The sequence below is a fragment of the Ictidomys tridecemlineatus genome, chromosome 6 (assembly GCF_052094955.1).
Source record: "Ictidomys tridecemlineatus isolate mIctTri1 chromosome 6, mIctTri1.hap1, whole genome shotgun sequence".
NCBI classification, from domain to species: Eukaryota; Metazoa; Chordata; class Mammalia; order Rodentia; family Sciuridae; genus Ictidomys; species Ictidomys tridecemlineatus.
The window spans coordinates 28,977,265-28,998,101 of NC_135482.1; positions in this window are offsets into that span (position 1 = coordinate 28,977,265).

Below are 20,837 nucleotides of genomic sequence, written 5' to 3' on the forward strand. Positions count from 1 at the left end.
GATTATTCCTGGCATTTTGATTATAGGCAGTAATCCCTTCTGTTTTCTCTACACATCCCGGCTCCCTCCAAGGTTAATCTTTTTGAGCTAAACATTTTAGAAGGTTTGTGAAAGAATCATTAGCCATCATTAGATTTTTTTTTTTTAACTTGGGCACTATAGCAGTTTCTGCCAAAATGCCTTTTTCCTTTCTTTTTATTTGTAGTGTGCCTGTGAATGTGATGGTAGTATTAGAAGATGCTAGAAATATTGCAAAAATTTTGTTGCCATGCAAAGATGGCTACTCTGTGTTTGCCAATTGTGGCTTCAGCTGGAGAGCATTTAGATGCAAAGATGAGGATGTTTGTGTTTGATTGTTGGAGAAACACATACATGTCAAAAGGAGTGTGTGTGTGTGTGTGTGTGTGTGTGTGTGTGTGTGTGTGTGTGTTGGGTCAGGAGGGATTGAAAAGAATTTTTAAAAAGAAAAATAGAAAAAAATCCTTCAGCATAGTAGCACTCCACTCTGCAACCATTTGTTTTTTATACCAAATAAGAGCGTCTATGCAAGTACGTATGTATTAAGTGAAATATAACTGTGTTGGCAGCCAGAGGTTATGTACAAGTCCATTAAGGTCATGAGGATTACTTAAGAGAGTTAGGACAAAGGAAGTTGCCAGGGCTGTGGACACGGATTCTGAGAGGGATCCCTCAGTTGGAATCCTTAGCTTACGTAAATCAGGCACAACACTCAGTCAAAACTCAGCATGTACATTCACTTTCTTAGTTCTCTACCATTGAATTTATTTTCAACAAAATCCCCCATTTAGTAAATAGTGGCAACTTAAGCTTAGTAAGTTCAAAGTAAACTCAGTAAATGTGTTCTTTCATTCTTCCTGTTTTCTTATTGACGTTGCATTCACATTTTAGAATATCGAGGCATTATGAAGCAACTGTCATGTCCCTGCTATTGATTGAATGTGTGTCCCTCCAAAACCTGTGTTGAAATTTAACTTCCCCTGCAACAGTATGAAGAGGTGGGGCCTGTATGAGGTGATCAGGCTATGAGTAAAGAGTTCAGCTCCTTTTTTCTGTCTCTTCTGTCATGTGAGGACATAATGTTTGTCCTCTCTGGAAGATGCAGCAACTACATACTGCAATAACTAAGTTCTGCAGCACCTAAGTACTGGGAGCAGAGAGCCATCCTCACCAGCCATCCTAACCAGCCATCCTTCCCAGCCTACAGCACTGGGAGAAAATATTTTATTGTTTACAGAATGCTGGATCTGTGGTATTTTGTTATAGCAGCACACATGGACTAAGACATCTCCTGATCCCAGCTGCAGGGTTTGTTTTCTTGCCCATAGCAACCCAATGTCACATCCATCCATGTGACTTTTGCCTGTTTGCCATGCTGTTATGCTGTACAGGGCTGTGTAAAGCTGCCCTAGGTCCCTTTGCTTACATGTCTCTTGCATCTGTTGACATCGTACTGTTTCCATGCTGGGCTGGGGAAGCAAGGAACATGGTGTATTGTACTGAAAATCCTGAACTGACCAAGAGTTTTTATTTTGTTCCATTACTACCCTGACCTAGACTGGGGAAGGGGCCAGATGCATAGTGTTTCTCAGAAGACCTGACCAACATTGGAATTTCTTTTTTTTTTTCAATTATTACTTTCTTTCCTTGATTTTCTTTTACCTTTAATACTATTGTGTCTGCTGTGCATATTGAAAAAAATTTGAGGGTAAAAATGAAGAATTGGCTGCTTTTTTGTTGTTGAGCATCATCCGGACACAAGCTCAGAATGCTTTGACTGCTGTTTGATAGGCAGTGTCAGAAATTGCTGGGAATGAACAACACATCCATGAGTATCCCACATGCCAGTTTACCACACAGGTATGTGTGTGTGTGTGTGTGTGTGTGTGTGTGTGTGTGTACCTGCACACCTAAAGATCACAGTTAATGGTCTCAGGTCAATTCTTAGTAAGTTAGACTTTATGCTTCCCAAACTCCCAAGTTTAAGAACACATACATTGATCACAAATCAGTCATATTGCCTGGTCATCATCTTATTGCATGGCATGGCCATGCTGAAATGCCAGACTCAATTTAATGTAGATTGGAGAGGCCAGTCTGATGGTAGCTCTGGCATGAATGCCCCCAGATCATTCTCGGCTGTCTCTAGAAAGAGGACTGACCACCTTCACTGACCTCCTCTGATGTACTCAGCAGTGTGCTGTCTATGTATATACTGGACAATGAAACTCATCCTCCTGTGATTCGGTTAAGATAGCTTTATTATGTGTTCTGAATATATAGTAAGATGTTCACATTGTAAAAAATTTTAAAAAAATCAGAAAATACAGGTAAGTGTTTGGATATAAAAGAGCACAGTAGTCTGTGGTTTTGCTCTCCAAGATTTTGGTTACTGTTGGTCAACTATGGTTTAAAAATATTAAATAAAAAGTTTTAGAATAAAAAAATGTTTTAAATTGTATGCCATTCTTGTGCCTTTTAGTTTATTAGTGATGATTGTTGTTCATCTCTTACTTTGCTTCACTTATAAATTAAACTTTATCATAGGTTTGTACATATAGAAAAACAGTGTATGTAAATTTTGGTACTCTTCATGGTTTCCTGCATCCATTGGAGGTCTTGAAATATATCTCAAATGGATAAGGGAGACTACTGCATTAAGTATTTTCACATCCAGATGTAATTCTATTCATGTGTTGTAGATATTTTAATTTCTAACAAGGATGTAGAGATATATATATACACTTATATTACAATATTGTGTATGATTTCCATTTTCCCCTTAAATTATATACTTGAACATCTTTACACATCAACATGAATGATCTATATCATGTTTTTTATGGGAATAATAAATTACTTAACCAATATCTTATTGATGGACATTAAGGTTGTTTTCACTGTAAAAGTAGTGCTACTACAAAAATCCTCATTCTAAAAGTGGAATCTTGGGGTCAAAAGGAGCAGACAGTTAATAATATCATCAAACTGCCACCTAATAGTTTGCATCAATTTAGATTTTTACAATGTGTCCCAATATCCATGGTCCACATTATGCAATTTGAAAACCAAGACAAATCTGTGTAAATGTCACCAAAAGTATAATCTGCTACAGCCATCTTCCCCATTGGCCTGGCATTACAAATTCACTACTAAGGACATGAGAGCATGCTTGAAATGCATACATGATCTGAATAACTGTTTTTGAAAAAAAAAATATAGTTGTGTGTGTGTGTGTGTGTGTGTGTGTGTTTGCGTGCATGCGTGTGTAGGTACACCTTCTTTCCAGGTGTATATTTGAAAGAAGAGCAGCAATTGCAGCTATAGGTACAACACATTTATGTTCCAGATTTTTCTAGGAAAGAATTGTATTATTTTCTAATAAAATGATTTAATTTCCTCATAGATACATTCATTTATGTGCTGTCTAATATGTTTATGTAACTGCATTTGCCACTTCCTAAAGTCTGCTCATTTGTTTTGCTTTTCTATCCCAGGAAGTACCATCACTGGTATGGCTTCTACCCTGAGTAAATGCATGCCACATGTTGGGCAGTTTGGCCAGTCCATAAAATGAAATCTTTAGTTCTAGGCCATCAGGTAGTTTTATAGCCACAGGCTCTTGCAGCTGGCTTCTTGTCCTACTCTATCTGTATAAAACAGTAGGTACCACCCTATGAGCCTGGGTTCATCTTCCTCTGAGATACCCTGTCCCCACCTGCTCTCAAAGCATCCTGTCTTTATTTCTGCCTTTTCGAGGCGAAGTGTGGGAGAAAAGAATCAGAAAATGTACATTTTTTTTCCTGAAGGTTGAGTGGAGGCTTGAGGATATTTTTGTTAAAACCTCACTAACCTATTTCAAACAGGTAACCTTAGACCTTCCCTCCCACATCCCTATCCTACCCTGTCCTGCCCTGTCCTGTTTGTGTTTATTGCCTCAAATTTGCTTGGCTTCTTTCTTTTCCTTTCTTCCATTAAAAAAAAAAAAAAAAAAGATATCCTTGCCCCCAAAAGAAAGGAACTGGGAAAATGCTATTGTAGATTTGGAAGGTGTGGATAGAGTCTCAGGATATCTTCTTATTTGAGATATACTAGAAAACAATGGAAACATAACATGGGGGATATCTGTGATAACAAAAAAAAAAAAGAAAAAAGAAAAAGGGTGGGGGGAGGGAGGGAAGAGCAGCAGAGGCAGAGGGAGGGAGAGATGCATCTGAGAGTTGCCACACATGTTAATGCCTGCAGGATGGAAGAGCAAAGACTGCTGGTCGCTCAGTATTGATTTTCAGGAGAATGCAATGACTGTTCTGCAGGGAATGAGGAGCACAATGAAGAAACAAAGGTCAAACTTGTTCCCCAGAGACAAACTCAGGGGAAAACAAAACAAAACAAAACAATACATCAACCCTCTTTGGCTGTAATCATTTCCAGAAGTTTGTGTCCTCCCTCCGCATCCTACCCTCCTTTTCTATTTCCTTTACAAAAAAAAAAAAAAAAAAAAGTAGCTAATGAACCTGAAGCAAATGAGCCCATGACAGTTTAACTTTGTGTGCCTTCATTTCTGATTATGATCTGAGGTGGAGGGGGATGCCTGGGACCCCTCTCCCACTCTAGCCTCTTCTGTACAATTCAGAGCCATGTTTTTTTTTTCCTCTCTCTCTTTTTTTTCTTTTCTTTTTTCCTTTTTTAAAAAATTCCATATCCAGATGAAGTAGCAGTGGGCATTTTTTTCTCTCCTTTGTAGGCTGCCTGTGTCAAGGAAAAGAGAGAACAAGTTTATGATTTAGAGCTGACTTTGACACTGAAATAAACAGGATGTGATCTTTCCCCAAACTGGGCCAGATTGGAGAGCTGAGGGTGGGAGAAGGGACCAGGTGGGAGTTGTAGTGGGCACCTACCTGGAGATTTCTAGAGGAAGGGAGAAATAGTAACTTTTTCTAAGAGTTCTTCTGCTATTTCCCAGAAGCTTTATTTGTTTTACTCCCTTCACCTTTCATACCCCCATCTCCTTCCCTTGACCATGCAGAGTTGATGAAAGTGGCAGATGGAGGGTTATAGATAGACAGCAAAGAGCATCTTCACCTGCCTTCCCCTATTTAAGTTTAGAATAATGCTACATATGGGTGCGCATTATGGTTTTCTCTATTTTGTTGATGTGGAAAGTAAAACTCAGAGAGTTAAATGACTTAGTTGGGGTCACTCAGCAGGGAGTAGAGCCAGAACTAAAATCCAGGCTTCTGACTTGAAGTCTAAGGGTTTACAGGATATTACCCTGGTGAACCAGTTTTGTATATGATTTTGCTAAGTTTATTGGCAATTTAGAACATATTTTGTTGTTGTTTTTATGTTTTCAATAGTGGTAAGAAAAGTCTCAAGAAACAAAGAAAAGTTAAAAAGGTAAAGGAACTAAAACCTACAGATTGATTCCCTTAACACTATATTCTCATCACTAGGTAGCAAAGACACATGGCTTATTATTCATTATAGTCAAATCACAAAGTGGTTCAAATTGAAAAAGAGATGAATTGGTCATAAAAAATGAAGTGGGGACCTATAGAGTAGAGGGAAGGGGCCTCCAGGAGGGTGGCGGGAGGGAAAGGAGAAATACTGGGGAATGATATTGACCAAATTGTATTATTATATCATATGCATATAAATAATAATAAATCCCACTATTATGTATAATTATAATGCACTAAAATGTGGAAAAATAAATAAACAAATATAAGAGGTTAGTATGACAAAATAAATAAATATGTTGGAAAGAGAGCATATAAATTGATAAAAGAGGTCGGTGTGGAAATAGGGAGATTTGAGTGTTCTGGTTCTAGAACTGGGTTACCTGAGTGCCAGTGCCAGTCTCATTGCTTTCTAGTTACCCAGCCTCAGGCAGGGTGGCTCACCTGGCTAAGTCTCAGTGTCCTCATCTGTCACATGGTGGTAATCATATTTATCTCATGGATAATTCTTAGAGGTTAACCTTGTGGAATGAGAGCTCTTACTATGGTTTTAATACAAAGGCATAGGCAGGGTGTGGTGTGAAGAGGCAGTCTGAATCCTCCATCTGGGGCACATTTGGGGTCCCATAGGCAAGTTCAAAGCCTTCTTTCTTGAATGTGGAGGATGTCCCAGTGGAAGGAATTCCTTCTTCTTTAATGGAAACAGTAAAGAAGGCATAAATCAGGTGGCTATATGCCTCTCATTTGTGCTGCTGCCAAACAGGTGATGACTGCAGTGCACAGATAGAAAGAAGCTTCTTCTATGATTCTCTGGCCCAGTTCACCTCTGTTCTTCCCAGAGGAGGGAGGCTTCTGGCTGCCACTGTGATGAGATCCTCTGGGGCAGTAACCTGGGATTCCAAGACCCCAGTCCCTGGCCTGCTGTGAGGCTCGGTTGAGAAAAAAACCTGCTACCCCACAGCCCTTCTATTTTGAGGTCTATACATCTACTTAAAGGGATGCCCAGAAAGCAGCTGGAGCCCCAGAGATGGGGGGTGGGGGGGTGCTGATTTGTGAATGGAGGACAGAGGCCTCCCAACAGTCTTTCTGAGCCAAGATAGGTAGGGTCTGGGGGGAAGGTCTGGGCTCAGGCTTAAGCAGGTTGAGGGAACCCACATCTACCTCCATCCCTCTGTCACTCCCTGGCATCTACTTCTGCTAGAAAGCCACAGGCATGCTTAACAGAGTCGGGGTCTGAAAAGCACACACCTCAGTATTTCTTCTTCTAAGCAATGGAAAGGAAAGCACTCCAGGGAACTGATGAATTATTCATTAAGCCTAGTGGGGTGGTCACAAGGGAGCATTGCTGAGATGCAATTAAGTGGTGCTTTAATTTGAGAAATGTTTATTGGGTTGTAGCGTAAGACGTTTATTCCTATCTTTGTGAAAACCACAAGTTGATGATAGATAAGGGAAGGAAAATCTGGAGTGGTTTGTAGAAGTTGATTCCCTGAATAACTTTCTTGTGTCTCTGCTGGACCCTGTCTAGCATCCTATGTGCAAGATCAATTTGATTTTTAATGTAACAATAAGTAACACTTGTTGAGGATAAGCTCTAACATAGAACTGTATTAAGAACCTTTTGCTCATCTGTTATTAAAATAGGCACCTCAGTGTCACATGCTGTCTAAATCCAGCACACTAGTTCATTTTATTGAGGATAGTATGTTAAATGGATCTGATGAGCACAAAGTAACCCTGACCCCTATGGAAAGACATTTGCCTGCCAGAGGGTGGGAAATAAATTCTACAAAATTTGGGGTCTCCCATCTAATTAAAATTTCTGTGTCCAATGGTGCGAGACATGTCAAGATATCCCTAGTAAGGTAAAGGGTAAATTGTTACATATAGTCCATTTTAAAACCAAAAAGGAGACTCAGCATAGTTCCTCTTTAGATTTTAGAGGCAACATTTTTATCCGTTGGGTGAATTTTCCAGCTCATTTACCAACTGACCCCCCAAAAGCTGCTAGTTTTGAGCAAAAGAAGATTCTACAATAGTTTCAGGCTGGGTTGCAAGCCACTGTGCACTGTGTCTGAAATTGGAATATGAATTTCACAAGGGCAGAGTTTTTTTCTGCTTTTTCTACAGCTATATTCCCAGTACCTTGAATTTAGGCCAGCACAAAATAAGCACTAGAATAAGTATTTGTTGAATGAATAAACACCCTTTGAGGTAACAGTTATTTAGTTATTATTATCCTCATTTTAGTGACAGGAAGATGGAGAACTTGAATTTAAGTTGCTCAAGGTCATGTACAGTAAATGACAGAACCAGGAACCAACCCTAGATCAATTGGGTGACTGAGTCTTTTATATCTCTGATCAGGTGGGTTCATCAGAACTCTCAGTTATAGCTGGGGGAGCAAAGGGAAGCCCACATATTTTCCCAGTGTTCATTTACTCAGGTCAAGTTCAGAGTTCATGTCTTCCATGGTTCTTATATGGTCCCTCCCTCCCAGAACCATGGAGCTCCTGGATAAAAGGCGCACAAACTGAGCAAAATCTGGGATTTCTCCATAACTGGTGTTCCCTGAAGAGGGCGCTCTAGGCAAAGCTGGAAACTGGATGACATCACCCCTGAATCACTTTATATCCACTTCCTTTCACTTGTAGGTAAATGGATGGAGTTAGAGAAGATAATGCTAAGTGAAGTTAGCCAATCCCCCAAAACGAAATGCCGAATGTTTTCTCTGATATAAAGAGGCTGATTCACAGTGGGGTAGGGAGGGGGAACATGGGAGGAATAGATGAACTCTGGATAGGGCAGAGGGGGTGGAGGAGAAGGTGGGGGGCAGGGGGTTAGAAATGATGGTGGAATGTGATGGACATCATTACCCAAAGTACATGTGTGAAGACCAAAGGGGTGTGAATATACTTTGTATACAACCAGAGATATGAAAAACTGAAAAAAAAATGAAAAATTGTGTTCTCTATATGTAATAAGAATTGTAATGCATTCCGCTGTCATATATAAATAAACAAATTGTGTTATTTGATGAAGAGCTTTTGTTGTTGTTGCCTATTTTTCTTCAGAATTTGTTAACTTTCATTGAATATTCTTCATGTATTTTCTTGCGTAATCCAAGAGAATCCAGATAGCTCCCAATATTTGGGAAAATTTGTAATATTTTGCTAATTGTGATGTGATGAATCCAGGGCTCTACTGTGGCTCAAGAAATCTAGATATTAAGGAAATTTATGAATATTTACCTATTTGTTACCCAGACACATCTTGTATCTAAATGAACATCTTGTATCTTACCAGAACACGGTGGTTTCCTGGCCAAAAATAACAACCCTCAATCTTTCTTGCTCCTTGATCCCCATTATTTTTACTTTTTATAAAACATAGGTTTAATGCACAAGTTACCAGTGGTGATTGTCTAAGTATGTAATCATATTCTTAAGAAGGGCTTATTTTCCTACTCCCTCTCCTTGGGTAGTTACTGTAATAATCTTGAAAATTTCTAGTCTGTGATAATAAATAGTTCAATTTTACTTGTCTTTATGAGAACTCATTTCTCCCCAAAAGATTTTTCCTTTTTTTAATCTCCACTTTCTTACTAGAATTCCTTAAAATATAATTAACAACAATATTATTATTACAGGCTAAGTATACCTTATTCAAAATGCTTGGGACCAGAAGTGTTTTGGTTTTCTGATTTTTTTCCTTTTTGATTTTGAAATGTTTGCATATATATAATGAGATATCTTGGGGGTTGGACCCAAATTTAAATATGAAATTTGTTAATGTTTCATATATAACTTATAGCTTTAAAGAAATTTTATACAGTACTTTTCTGTGTGCTGAATATGACTCTACATGTCACATAAGGTCAGATGTGGAATTTTCCACTTGTGGCATCATTTTGGCATCATGTTTCCACTCAAAAAATATTTGGATTTTAGACATTACAGTTTTTCAGGTAAGGTATGCTAATCTGTATTAGTAGCAACAGTAGTTGTGATCCTCTAAGTGATTTGAAATCATGCTAAAGATAGAGAGAAATTGACCTGCCTTATTTACTACCAAGCCATGCATTTGGCAATTTGTTAGTTCACTAGTGTTTCATAACACAGGACTATGAATTGGGTGGCTTAAACAACAGAACTTTATTGTCTCATAGCTTTTGAGGCTAGAAGTCCAAGGTCAAGTATTAGCACAGTTGGTTCCTTCTGATAGCTATGAAAGAGTCTATTTCATACTTTCCCCAACTTCTGGTGGTTTGCTAACAATCTTTGGCATTTCTTGGCATGTAAAAGTGTCATCCAGATCTCAACCTTCATCTTAATGTGGTATGTTTTTCCTGTGTGTATCTCTGGCCCAATTTTCCCTTTTTATAAAGCTTACCAGTTTTATTGGGTTAGAGCCTCTCTACATTAGTACAAGCTCATCTTAATCTAACTAAGCACATGGGCAACAGCTATTTTCAAATAAGGTCACTGGCATACTAGGTGTTCAGTCTTCACAATGAGTTTTGAGGGTCACAATTCAACCCTTATCAATCATTTTTACTGATAAATATTTTGTCCTATTGATACGGTCACTATTCTCTTTCCTGGTACATGCTTTCAGCTCAGGTTTTCAGACATCCTGACACCATATAGAACTATACTTGATTCCATTGAGTTTTATAGATAGTCAATTTCTATTGTAAACATAGAATTTCTACTGTACCATTTAAAAAACTCTTTTAAAAGCAAATATGCTGTCAAACATGGCTTATTTCCTGGTTTAAGAATCTGATGACAAGCGATGATGATAATAGCTAACATTGTTGAGAACTGCTTATGTTTTAAGAAGTATATGAAGTACTTAATGTGCATTATGTTATTTTTTCATCCAACAACTTTATGATGCTATTATACTAATTTATAAAAGAGGACACCAAGGCAGTATTTGCTCAAATAGCTTGCACAAACTATAAAAGGGCATTTATGAAAGGTCGATTAAGTTGGTCTATTAGCTGTTTGTCTGATCAGTGTTGTAGAAGCCAGCCACTGTGAATAGCATAAGAACATGAAAAGTGTCTCTTACCAAAATGTATTTTTGCTTTTAACATTTTGTGTGTATGCAGACAGCTTATATTTGAGGTAAATTGATGCTGTGTTGTGAATTGGAATGTCAAGTGAACAGCTTGTACCTAGCCACTGGAAAAGAGTCCCTAGAGGCCAGCAAAATATCTCAGCAATGCAGAATTACGCTTTTTAAAAAAACACCTTAACTACTGAAGATATGATAAAACATGTGAAATGAGTGACAGGTTGTGAAAGGAAAGTCACAATTTTTTTGTGACAGTGTAAAAATCACATCTTTATTTTTTTTTTCATGGAGACAAAAGGCCAGCCCAAATTGAGAAAAGAGACTTAAGTTATATGTCAGATTGTACAACTGTTCACCTTTATCCCCACTCTGATTACCTATACCAACCTCTCTGCCTCTGCTCTGATTGACTATGGGATTAAGAGTCATCTTTTCTCCACTAGCATCCAAAACACTTTCTTGTTCTTCAGGGAGATTCTAGCAACACCATTTTTTTTGAATTTTTTAATATTTATTTTTTAGTTTTCGGCAGACACAACATCTTTGTTTGTATGTGGTGTTGAGGATCGAACCCGGGCCGCACGCATGCCAGGCGAGCACGCTACCGCTTGAGCCACATCCCCAGCCCTAGCAACACCATTTGAAACTCCTGTTATACCAAGGAGATTACTTATGAAGGTTTCCACTTTGGGATTTTCTCCAAGATTGTTTTGATAAATTTTCCTACAGTTGAATGTACCATTGATGTTTGCTAGCATGCTAATCCAGTTTAGGCAGTAAGAAGCCCCAAATCTGTAGTTTGAGTATTTAGTATTGAGTTGATATGTTCTGAGAAGGCTCTAAATAAGACCTTAGAGTGGTGCTTCTCAAACTTTAATGTGCACACCCATCACCCTGGGTTTTTGTTAAAATGTAGAATCTCATCCATCTCAGCTCTGAGATACTGCATTTCCAACAAGCTCTCAGGGATGCTGCCACTGCTGGCTCATGGTCCAAACTTTGAGTAGCAAGGACTTAAAACAGTGGTTTATTAAACCTATCTGCACATCAAAATTACCCGTGAAGCTTTTTTTTAAAAAAAATTACAGCTTAAGTAAATAGAATTCATATATCATACAACTCACTCTTTAAATTATACAATTTAATGGCTTTAGCACATTCACAGAGTTGTGCAAACATCACTGTAACCAATGGTAGAATATTTTAATCACTCCCATGAAAAACCTTGTACCACTTAGCAGTATATTCATTCATTCCTTCCAACCTTCTTTCCCCTTATCCCTCAAGCTTAGGCAACCACTAATTCACTTTATATCTCTATAGATTGGCCCAATCTGGCAATTTCATGTAAATAAAAATCTGATATTTTGTAACTGGCTTTTTATTTTTACTTAGACAATGTTTTCATTCATTATATATATCAGTACTTCATTACTTTTTATGGACAAATACTGTTTCATAGTATGTACAGATAACATTTTATTTATCCAATAGACATTTGGGTTGTTTTTACTTTTTTGGGGGGGAGGGGTGCTATTATGAGAAATGCTAATGTGAATATTTGTATATGCGCCTTTGTTTGGATATGTGTTTTCAGTTTTCTTGTGCATGGCCCTAAGAATGGAATCACTGTGTTAGATGGAAACTCTATGTTTATCTTTCCAAGGAACTACCAGATTGTCTTCCAAAGATGCTGTACCATCTTACATTCCCACTAGCAATATATGAGGATTCCAGCTTCACTATATCCTCACCAACACTTGTCCTTTAGATAATAGCTCTCCTAATGGATATAAAGTTGTATCTCATTGTGACTTTGATCTGTATTTCTCTGGTTGCTAATGGACAGTTTTTTAAACCCCCCACCCCAAACTTATTGGTTCAGCATCTTCAAGAACTTGTAGATGGGGAAATTGATAATTTTTACTAAACTGTTCAGATGATTTTGATAATCAATTGGCCATTCTAGTAATTTCCCATTCTAGTAGTTTCCCCAAAGGAAATGTTTGAACCTCTTGGAGAAGGGATCTCTGGTTGTAGATTTCAAAATTCCATAAATCATGTGACTTGATGGGGGTAGATGAGAAAATGTATTTTTTTTAATACACATAGATTAGTGGATTATAGATCTTCCGAATGAAAATAACTCCTAAAGTCATATTGACAAATTTTTCTATCGACAATAGATTTTTTCTGTAGTGTATATTCTTAATAGAAATTTGATTTAGGAGTCTTCCTTGAACATGATTACATGACTTTATGGTTTATTTATTTGAATGGCTAGTCTGTCTCAGATGTGATTTGGATGCCTCCAGAATCTGGGAGCAATCAATTGGGTAGAAGTTTAAAAGATACATGATATCCGAGAGACTTGGGTGATTTAGTGGATGTGTTCAGGGACCTGGGAAATGAGAATTCTTGTTCTGACTCTAATTTATCTTGGCTATTAGGCAAGTCACTTTCTGTTTCATCTGAGTTGTTTCACCAAGTGAGACAGAAGTAAATTACAGGTAATAAAATACTGACTCGGATTATTGTTGGTGTCTTGGTGCCCACTCTTGGAAGCTACCACTAAAAATAGATAACCATTTATTTACTGAGAGTTTTCTACTTGCCAAACATTGCGTTAAATGCTTCCTGGATCTCTCATTTAATCTTTGTACCTTCCTCTGTAGTAAATATTGTTGTACACACTTTGTAAACCAGGAAATTAGCATTAATATCAGCTAAGAAACTTGGTGAAGGCTGTACCACTATTGAGGTGTAGGACTGAAATTTGGATACTGTTTTTTTTTCCCAGACCTGATTTTAAAGTCTTCAGTCTTCCTTCTGTAAGATAAAACAAAAGGCCCCAATAATATAAAAAACCAAAACTACTTCTCAGAAGTGTGTAAAGAAACAAAACCTGTGCATTTCCACCAACCATGGTTCTGCCTAGTCTCATGTCTGTGCCTGTGCTGTTGTAGAATGAACCCCAACGTGAATGCACATCCCACCATTGATGGACAAGTGATGTTAATGTAGCTGAATGAAGTCAGTGTAGATGTGAGGGTCCTGTTGACTGTGGCTTGAAGCCAGGCTTAATCCTATGATTCTGGGCAGATTAACCTTTTGAGGCAAATTTTATTTATTAAGTTCTGATCACAATACTTGTTTGATGGGCTGATCTAACAATTAGAAATAATGGCTAAAACATACATAATTCATCGGTATTTAATATGTGATCATCATAATGCCTTATTTACTGGGATGTAATAGAAACACTAGCTCACCCAGGTTATCTGACATCCCATTGTTTAGGCCCAAAATCTAGCAGTAATTCTTGATTCTTCACTTTGCCTTATAACTTATATTTAATCCATCATCGAACATTGCCAACTCTACCTTCAGAATATGTTCCTGCTCCAATGACTTCTCTTTGCCCTCACTTCTACCACTCCAGGGTGAGGCTCTCTCACCTTTCACCTGGAATTCCCAGGTGAAAGCTTCGAGCTTCTGGTCCGTTTTTTCCTCCAGGTTTTTTTTCTCATTGCAAAGGGAGAGATCTTTTAAGAACATAAATCAGCCTTTGTTACTACCTTGATCAAAGTCCTCCAAAGCTTTCCAGTGCACTTAGAATGAAACCCAACTCCTTAACCAGATAATATGGACCCCAGCATCTGCCACTGGCTTCCTTTCTGAACTCATCATTATGACCTTCTCTATTCTGTTCTATTTTCCTTTTTGCTGCTGACCTACTGGCTGGTTTCCTCTTGGACCTTTTTCACTTGGGGGCTAGAATTCTCCTCATTCCCTCTCCTGAGCCCTTTGTCAGGTTCGCTTCTTTGTTCATTTCAAAGATATCTACCCAGATCCCCCATCTGTAATTTCCCTCCCACCGTTGTCTGCCTCGGTCCATTAACATGATTTATTTTTTTTTCAGACCACTATAATACTTTTAATTTAGCTTAAATATTTGTTTACATATATGTGGGGAAACAATTTCTTGTTTGATGTTAATAATTAGGGAATGGAATAGTTTGAAGGGCCAATTAATTGTATGCACCAGAGAGCACAATAGAACTCAGAGAAAGAGAATCCCGAGGTCCAATTCTAAGCAGCTCAAGGAGCTAGGTTCTTTGAAAGGGGTTCAAATCCTAATGGTAGGAAAACAAATCAAGAACAGCCACGGGGGGCAGTAAGTTCATGCTGAATAGGAGGCCAGAGGCAGTTTGACATGACTAGATGAGAGTACCTGTTTTGCAGAAATGAGTGTGATGTCTAGAAAGGCAGATGGGGGTGGATCGCTGAGTCTCAAATGCTAGTTGCAGGCATTTGTGAGCATTCCAGCAAAGGACCTTTATGTTCTCTATTTTCAGAGCTGGCTTCAGTAATGTCAGATTGAGTTGCTAACACACAATCCCAAGGGAGAGCCTCCTGGTTTAGAACTGCTGAAATACCAGTGATTTGCATTGGTGATTTTTGTATGTAGTTAAATGTGTGTTTCAAAAGCCAGACAGTAGTCAAGCCAGTAAGGATGAAGCCAGATTGGGTTCCTCTGAGCCAGAAAGTAACAATAGCAGCTGGTTATTGTTGGTTATTGAAAAACAAGGTGTGCTAGTCCTGTTTGCTTTCGGATAAGTGATGCCATTCTGCAGTTTTTTCAAAAAGAAACTCTTTTGGTCGCCTAAGGAGGCTTAGGCTTCACAAATGCAATTGCATTAGTAATGTTTTTGCCATAAAGAAAACAAAGAGTTTTCTCAGTTCAGCAAGAGGCCTGTAGTAATTTACATACAGAGACTGCTGTGATGATTGGGGGATTATTTATGGTGACAGGAAAATGTGCACATTTGTGTATTCTTCTTTGCTCTCCCTTTTCCTTCAGGGAGAGAAGTTTATATTTTCATATTTCAATGTCTTAAAGAATCAAAGTGTATGGTAATCAATGTGCCATGGTTGAAGTTTTTTCAAACTTCAAAGGCCAAGTGCCCTTGGGCACAGAAGGAACTGCCTGCCACCCAAGTGGTAGCTGGCATATACCTCCCCACTCTAACCACCTTGAGGCAGGCAAGTCGTCGGCTGCTCTGGGTGTTCTGAGGGCATCCGGGAGCTAAAACAGATGTCTCCCCAGAAATGTTTCTTTCCATTTGGAGGACAAATAAGAGAACAGAGTGAGTTGAACTTGTATGTTTGGAGATGGTAGGATATTGGGGAAGCTGCTGCCACACATTTCTTTCCTCAGGTTCTATCTGCCACAGCCTGGATCAGCTTTCAAGCCTGGCCTGGCAAATCAAGTGTCCACAACAGCCACCCATCCTGCTGGAAATCTGCTTCTGTCTTTAATTTTAATTCTCTTGAGTCTTTTGGTTATGCCCCGAGGTACTGTGAAATCTGAGCCAATATATATTGGAAAGAAAAGAGGGCAACATTTTGTTTACTCATGTATAAAAATAGATAAGTAATAAATATGTAAGTATACAAATACATGCCTATATATTGTTATGATTTAGTATGAAGTGTTCCCCAAAAGCTTATGTATGAGATAATGCAAGAATGTCCAATGATAAAATGATTAGGTAATGAGAGTTTTAACCAAATCAGTGGATTAATCCATTGATGTGGATTAACTAGATGGTAAGTAGAGACAATCAGGGTATGCATAGGCAAAGTAGGTCATTGGGGGCATGCTTTTGGAGTTCATAATTTGTTCCTAGTGAGCAGAGTTCTCTCTGTGTGTCCTGGCTGAACTGAATAGATTTCCTCTGCTGTGCCCTTCGGCCATCATGTTCTGCCTTACGTCAGACTCAAAGCAGTGAAGTTGGCCACCCATGGACTGAACATCTGAAACCATGACCCCAAATTTTCCTCCTCTAAATTATTCTTGTCAGGTATTTTGGTCATAACAAGGAAAGAAAACAAAACATATAAAACAAACATATAAAATGCATACACACAGATTATATATATATATATATATATATATATACACACACACACACACACACACACACACACATACACATGTGTGCATATTTATAGTATATATTCCATTTACTTTATATACATCTGTGATTTATGTACATATACATTGCTACTTTGTGTGTATATTCCATAACCCTTTGGATGTTCTTATATTTCCTTTTTCCTTCTGTTTCTCCAGCAACTCTTCTGAGGTTGTTTAAGTGGGAATTCCCTGACTCGTCTTTCTGACAGGATGAGGAGGACAAATGACGGAGCTCTGGCTATTCTCAGGGTTGCAAGGCAGGAGACAGAAGACCTACAGGAAGCTTCCTTGCTGAAGTAACACAACAGAGTCCTGTCTGAGGCACTTCCGAAGGGGTGGGCTTGCTGCCCATAAGGCTGGGAAAGACAGCTTTGGCTTGGCCTAAGTTCATGAACATTTTCCCCTAGATATCAAGAGAAGTTTTCTGCTTCCAGTTCAGTTTAGTAAGTGAATGACATGCTTTTCCCTCAAACTCCTGGAGAGGTGGAGGTGGAGGTGGAGATGCTGAATTTTGTACCTAGTTCAATTTCATAGGGTAGGAGGTATCCCTTCTACTTCTAGTCTTCACATTGGATGGTTGACTAATCTAGTTCATGGTAACAGCCTGAAGGAAGACAAGGTTAAACCAAGGAAAGCATTTTTCCCCAGTGAAAGGTGCCAGCAAGTTTCTTATGGATGAGTAGAAGGAGACAGTAAGATTTTTTAGCTAAATGCAGCATTTGTGTTACCTGTGGATCATAAATTGCTAACTGCATAGACAGTTGACAGTTGCTTGGATTTCAATTCTTACTTCGGTTGTAGACTTGCTATGTAGGAGGGACTGAAATAGGCAATTAGAATGACCTATGAAAGACTGAGTCCATTTTTGATATTTCCATTAAGTAAGTTTTTTTCCTTTCATAGCTGAACACTTAGGAATTGGGCAATATTCCCGGTAATGTTTTCCCTACAGCTGGTTACATCCTTATAGCATGTTGGTTTGTGGTCTCTCGTGATGTCAGAGTGAAGGAAAGGCCATTAGCTACTAAGTTGAAGACCACAGATGTTCCCCGTTGTGCACAGGTTTTTCAGACGTAAATCTCAATGTTCTGGGAGGCTGGTAGGAAGTTCTGGGAAATAATTCTGGGATAAAAGAAGTTTTAAACAATGCCCATTGCAAACACAAGGACACTGTAAATAAACCAAGTCTCCCGTGTACTTCCCTTTCAGCCATAAATACATCTTTTCCTCTTCTGGATCTTGCTGGTTTCCTTGTACAGGGCTGCTAGCCTGCAGCACCCTTGGCGACTTAGTTGATTTCCATATTCCATCAAGTCCTTCCTCATTTACCTGGACTTCCTGTCGCTCTTTTAGGAAATACACTTCTTCCTGCAATTGCTCAAAGCAATTGACCTTCTTGAGCCACCATTGGGGCAAGAGTGGAGAAGTAACTCAGCAGTCCCATGGGGCATGGTTCTTAAATCCAGGGTTGGTTTATTCTCACTCCTTCATGGTTTATGAGTCTTTTAGATGACACCAGGTTTGTCCTTTGGGACTTATGTATATTACATTTTATTTCACAGCATAAACAGAAGATTTAGGAAGAAACCTCCATAATCTCACCTATCAAACATGTCAATATGTCTATCTCTGCACCTATGCTCCTCTCCTTTCCAATTGTTCCAATAGAGCAGTATTTCTAAAAGTTTTGTTCCTGGAGTACCCAACAGGATTACCTGGATTGTGTGTGGTTAAAAAAGAAAAAAGAAAAAAAAGCTAGACCTATTAATTTAGAAACCTAGGAGGTAAGTAGGGCAGGAGAATCTGAATTCTAATGAGCATGTGGCTTCTCATGTACACTGGTATTTAGAGACCACTACCTTAACCTATTCACCATGTTTTCTGTAATGCATTAATCCCCTTCTCTGTAGGAAACAGAGACAGGGTTTCTTATTCGTTAAAATCAAGGATCCTGGAGCTATGACACTTTTTGGCCGAGCAAGTTATTTAAAGTCTATGCTTCTATTTCCTTAGCTATAAAATTAGGATAATAAGATTACTTGTTTCTCAAAGGCTTATTAGGATAACAAGATTACTTGTTTCTCAAATTAAATGAGTAATATATGTAAAGCATATACAAATGTTTGCATAAAGAACATATAACCAACAAGATATGTGTTTGCTATTATCTTCACTCAACATTTAAACACATGCAAGACTGTACTATTTTTTTTTAGACCAAAATTTAAAAAAAATTTCTTCAGAGCCTCTTTATCTCTTTCCAGGGCCACAATAATATCACATTCTTTTATATTATTTCCTTCAAAAACGTTTGTCTTCTCTCTCTCTCATCCATAAGGATTTAGTATAAGGTGAAATACTGTTCCCAACACCACATTTTATTTTGTTATCTTCGAATTCTTTTTCTATTGTTAACTCACTACCACCTTTTGCAGAGAAGCATCAGACTTAGCAAATGTCCCTGTTTTCTGCTTTCTAGTCCTTCATAACATTTATCAGCATTGTAATTCCACATTTATTTATATAATCATTAGAATAATGCCTGTCACGTCTACTATACTGTAAGCTCCAAATGAGCTGGGACTATGGCAATTTTTGTTCCCAAATGTTTCTTCAGTGCTGAGCTGTGGGCATAGCACATAGTAGATCTTCAGAAATATTTGGTCCATGAATGAGTGGATGAACAGATATGACTACACATGAAAATTTAAGGACAGATCCATAGCAAGGCTGCTGGGGATACTTCAGCATTGTTTATAGTATCCAGCTTTGGGGAGAAACAGATCAATCTTCATTCTGCCATGTGTTGGCTGGTATGAACCTGGGCAAAATGCTTAGCCTTCCAAAGAGCTCCCATTCCTCATCTGTAAAAAAAAACCATACTCTGCTAGGGAAGTACAGGATCTGCTGCATAGAGGAGTAATGGGGGTGAATGAGATAATGCATGCAAAACAAAGCTAAGCACATGCCTGGGCCAAAGCAAGTTTATTACGATGCTGATGATGATTGTCCTCCTATTAACAAAATCCCGCAAGGTTTCTGGCCTTCTCTGTGGCTAATTTCAACAGCACAACACCCACTGTACACATTTCTTCCCCATTTTTACTCATACTAAAGAGTGAGGTGCACTACGCACAGTGGTGCATGGCTGTAATCCCAGCTGCTCAGGAGGCTGAGGCAGGAGGACCAAGAATTCAAAGCCAGCCTCAGCAATGGCAAGGTGCTGAGCAACTCAGTGAGACCTGGTCTCTAATTAAAATACAAAATAGGGCTGGGGATGTGGTTCAGTGGTTGAGTGCCCCTAAGTTCAAATCCCCGGTAGGCCCCTCTCAAAAAGAGTGAGATGCTCATGTCTTCCTCTGCCCACTTTGATCCATTTGCCCTCTCCTCATGCCTCCTCTTTGGCTGTTGCTGCTTCATGCTGCTCAGCCTTCCTGCCATTGTTTCCTCTGCTAGCCCAGAAATATGCACCTCTGTGCATGTTCATCAATTGCTACAGCCTTTGCCAGAGCTATTCTGTCAACCTCAGTGCTGGCCCTGCCACTTTTTCCAGCAGGTTAAGATCTTTCTTCTCTTAACTGGGAACATAGGGAAAAACACTAAACCTGAATCCCTTAACTTGTGTTCGGCACCCTTCCCAGAGGGAGAACGTGAATGATCAGTGAGGTGCAACTTTTCTAATGTGTCCATTTAGTGTGGAGATAACTTCTGTCCAGGGCACACATGGAGGGCTAATGCAAGCAATGTCATCCCAGAGGTTCGAGACTGAGTCCCTCTTGCCTCACTCCAGGGAGATTGAGGAGGAGTGAGAATGGCAGGAAGGAATGGGCAACCCCAGGGGATTTTGACCTACTCTTCTGCAAGCTCCCTTTCAACTCTGGGACTGGAATGCTTTTTCTCTTCATAGTACCTTCTTCCCCCAACCACTAGGCTAGCTAACTTTCTGTCCTGAGGAAAGTCCTCTTTTCTATTTTCCATGACCCAAGGACGTTTGCTGATCTCTCAAGGACACTCAGAGCTACCTGTGCATTTTAGATTGCAGAGACGTCCCTCTGTTTTATACAATTTTTATGCTATATTTTTGTTTTCAACACTAAAGAATATATTGATTATTTCTTTCTTGGTGCCTTATAAGCAATATCCTTCTTCTTTCCATTCATTTCATTAAATTTATTTCTATTTTTTTTCAGTAGCAATGGAAATAGGTAGCCTTGAAATAGTAGCCTTGAAAAAGTTTAAAAATCATAATCTAAGGAACACATCATGGAGGAAAATTCACTCTTGCCAGACCT